The sequence below is a fragment of the Sinocyclocheilus rhinocerous genome, unplaced genomic scaffold (genome assembly GCF_001515625.1).
Source record: "Sinocyclocheilus rhinocerous isolate Xijiao unplaced genomic scaffold, SAMN03320098_v1.1 scaffold1422, whole genome shotgun sequence".
NCBI classification, from domain to species: domain Eukaryota; kingdom Metazoa; phylum Chordata; class Actinopteri; order Cypriniformes; family Cyprinidae; genus Sinocyclocheilus; species Sinocyclocheilus rhinocerous.
In genome coordinates, this window is record NW_015623657.1 from 289,316 (window position 1) to 293,587 (window position 4,272).

General features: G+C 41.6%; 1 long non-coding RNA gene across 1 annotated transcript; it reads left to right on the plus strand.

Annotated features, from left to right (window-relative positions):
• The first annotated feature begins 497 nt into the window (after positions 1 to 497).
• Positions 498 to 4,016, plus strand: LOC107717462 (uncharacterized). The gene is made up of 3 exons (XR_001637318.1): positions 498 to 619; positions 3,396 to 3,527; positions 3,808 to 4,016. It is a non-coding gene; the product is annotated as an uncharacterized LOC107717462 (long non-coding RNA).
• The last annotated feature ends 256 nt before the right edge of the window (positions 4,017 to 4,272 follow it).

Genomic DNA, 4,272 nt, shown 5'->3' on the forward strand with positions numbered 1-4,272 from the left:
CCTTCTTAAATATAATATGCAAACAATGGTTGCAGTAATGATTAATAAATATGAGAGTGTGCTCAAATGCGGTTGCGAGAGTGTTGTGTAGCAGCCAATAGAGTCCACCCCCAAGTGTCTGATATTCTAGTGACTAGATATGGCTCTTTTCCCTATTGAAGTAGTCTATGAGAATTATAGCAGTTTTATTAGCCAGCAGACCAAAATCATGAGTCAGATTACATGTCGGTAGCACAAATGGTAATGACGAGTAACCTGTCAAAGCTATGGAAAACCCTAACCCTAAGTATGAGCACTTTACAAACAGAGGTCTTCAACCCTGCTTCTGGGAGCACACTGTCCTGCAGAGTTTAACTACAACCTTAATCAAACATACCTGAACCAGCTAATCAAGGTCTTTAGGATCACCTGAAAAATCACAGGCAGGTGTGCTGAAATAGGGTGTAGATAAAGTTGCAGAAGGGTGTGTCCCTGGGAGCAGGGTTGAAGACCTAGGTGCCAAAACATAGCGATTCAAATACATTCACTCATTGTAAAGAGGCTAATGTAAGCTAAAATCCAAGGGAAAAAAGATCTCTCTATTTTGATGCTACAGCGGTACACATCATCGGGGTCACATGTAAGTTTACGATAAATAAATCTAGACAGCACGTTGACCGACACGTCCTATTTTCATTCTGGAGACACTTTACCAGTTCTCATCGTTCATGCTACTGACAGCTTACTGTGACAGAGCTCTAGCCATGATGAGTGGCAGACAGGAGACTGCTGGAGACTATCGCCTATGCCCCAGAGAGCTGCCAGACACGGCTTCCTATCAAGCAGGCCGGAAGTAAGCCGAGTGTGTCAACACAGCACCGCACACCTCACTCATCCAAACGCTAATGGATGAAGACGCCGCAGCTGTCCTCAGAGAGGGAAAAAGAGGAAAACACATAGCGAACATTAAACTCCGTTTCCCAGCAGGCCTAGTTTTTCTGCTCCAAAACAACAAGTAGTACGACAACAACACAAATCATTACTGACAGACAGACACCCAGGTGAGTTCTAATAGGAGTCAACCACTTGTTGTTAACCTCTACAGTCACCTGAAATGACTTTGGGGTTCAGACAACATCTGAATGATTTTAGGCTAGCGTTCATCATGACTTCCTCAAAGTAGATAAACGATTCTGAGGTGATTCCTGTTACAGCTTGAGCAACTGTCCCTTCTCTCACTTTCCAGATGATGTCATTGCTGTAGAGTGCTAGCAATACTTTTAAACTTCAGATGGACTACAGAAATGGAAGGATGAAGAATCCAATAATCAAGTGTCAGGGTAAGCAGTAAATCAAGCTTTACCCAAAAGAACCAGCATGGAATTTTCTGACAAAGACTTGACGGCTTTGGATTGGCTTCCCTTGTGTGACTTAATTAGCGGCACAGACCAAGCTCAATGAAGCAGCTCTCTGGGACTTTCTGAGTGGAGGTGCGAAAATCTGGGTCAGCGGGGCTGGGAGAATGTTGAAGTTTTTGTGCCAGGGGTCTGAGCTTCCTCTCGCACTATCAACCACTGACAGCCTCTACGATAAGACAGGGACAAACCTTGGCCCTGGTTACTGCAGCTGGCTGGCTCAGTTAGCATTCCCATCAATTCCCTCTAATCCTGGTATTTAACTGTGTCCCCTGTCCTACCAAACCAGAGACCAGCTACATTCCTTTGCTAGCACACCAGGGCACTATATTTGAACAGAGAGCTACTCCCACAATGGCCTAGCAACAATTTGCACAATTGCATTGGAACGTCCAAAGTCCCATCCTACTGACGAGGCCATGCAAAGGAATGGTGCTAATTACATGCCATCACTTGTTCTTTTTTGGGCCACCTCTTGTTCATTCTGTCACTCCACCATTCACAGTTTATCTTTACCCTTTTAGTTTCCCACGTAAGCTGGGGTTTGCTCACATTAACTGACCCCTGCTTCAATTATGCTGCAACCTGTCCACAGAAAACCTCATCATGTGTACCACAGGTTACAACCTGAAAGTGATCCATCACCTGCTGATCTCATACATTTCGGCAACAAGGGCCATTTCTGACAAGGCAGTTATTAGCGACACAGTCTACGCAAGGTAATTAACCACAATACAGCCTTGCAACATTTGTTCCGAATGGTTCCCCATCACCAGAGAAGCCATTTTCTCTCATTCTCAAGGTCAGATGGATGAGATGGCCTACCGTGCCACTGGAACCTGACAACAGGGTGCTGCAATTACTGCTGTCCTTGATATTTAATGGGGAATGAGTGCAGTAACCTTTAGTGTTTGCTTGCGAGACCCCCCTTCTCCCCAGCTTTCCCCTCCTCTGACTCTCTCTCTCTCCTCCGTGGAGTGGTCACAAAACAGAAGGATCACTTTGGAAAGACATGTGAAGTGTGTTTGCGTGCCAGGAGATGTCGTGGGAGCGAGGGAGTGTGTATGCACACACACATACACTCACAGACGCTGCCAAATGGATGCATGTCAATGCTGTTTGGGTTGACAAGGGACTTACTTGTGGGCCAGAGGGTAGAAAGAAGTGCAAAAGTAAAAATAGTCAATCTCCTCTGCTAACTCTGCACTAGCGATGCAAATAATTTGACACGTTTTTCATCAAATTGTAAAACGTCTTTAGATTGCATTGTAAGGTCAGTGTACATTGCAGGGGTAAATGTACTAGAGACTTGTAGAGAGAATTGTACTTGAAAGAAAGTTCCATAGTGTTACCGTGGTCATGTGGACGCTACTGGTACTATGATGATATTCCTTCAAGTACCTTACATTTTAAATACAGGGGCATATTTTAAACCCTATCAGATCATGAATATTAATTACTGTAGGTGATGTAACGTGATGTAACAGCAGTAGACCTAACTCTTTTGCTGAGGGGCAGGCAAGTGTGCACTAGCTATAACAGAATTACTATTCACCAATTGCACATTTGTTTAGTCTTCTCCTGGTGCAACCGGTTAACAGGTTATTCTGCTTGGGTCTTAAATTTGTCATTTTATGTGATTGGGTACTATTTAAAATCTAATGTTTACTCTTAAAAGATAATGGAGTGTTATACATACAGAGTACCACTAGTACTGCAGTAAGGGTAGTTACCTGATTTTGTTTCTTCGTAAATCATTAATGTTGACTATGACATTGTGTTTCTGTCAGCTAATACATTTAAATTCATGTAGTTAATTATACAATTTGGGCATCTGACAAGCACATATGCATACAATATAATGTGCATTGTGTTTTTTGACGCTTATTATAACACAGCTAACAGCTAATTAATGTTCATGAACCCAATCAGAAGCGACTGTATTGCACACTGTCAGTGTTTAGGCAATTTAATGACAATGACAAATGACAATTTACTCAGTCCCTAGGTGAAGGAGAAAACACTCTACACCATCTTCAATCTAAATACCTTCAGAGATGATACTGACAGACAAATCCATGGAAAATCTTGTCTGTCATCACCGCTCTCAGTCAAACGGATACCACGTACAATGTGAGTATTACAAAACAAAACATGTTCTCCAAGTAGTTGCTTTTCTCCTGTGTTTAATTCTAAGTTGGAACCGAGCCACAGTATGCAGCATGTTTGACAGCTTTAAAGATCCATCCCTCATTTTTGTACATTTCTAGAGTACTCTGCAAAAGACAGCTAAGAAAAATTCCCTTAATATCCCGCAGAAATGAGAAGTGCATTATATAACAGTGGCTTACCTTCTATCATCACCATATGCTGTGAGTGTTTACTTTAGCACATGTTTTCTCTGAATCCACAGGCATGAACACATAAAGATAGAGAATGATGATCAATGTTCCCAGCATTCCTGGTCATCATTGTCGTCATGCTCCACTGTGAACATACAGCCATGCAATTAATAACGTCAAACATGTATGTCTTATCTTTTTCACGCCATGTGTTAGTCAGGTAGCCATCACAATGAGGAATGTTTTACGATGGGACCTCTGTTTGATGTACAGCTCATGCCCAGGACTGGATGAAATGTGCTTGATAGACGTTGTTGTTTTCACACTGCAACCATTTCTGAATGTGTCCTCAAATATTAAAAAAAAAACAAAAAAAAACTTGAAATTCAATCTAAAAAAGAAAATCTGTATTTGTATTTTTAAACCATATTAATATGTGGTTTAAAATATGATTAAGAATGTTCAGTTTTCAACACAATGGATATTTTTATTCAGACCTTTTGCTGCTTGTCTGAACAAAGCCATGTGGTTTCTTT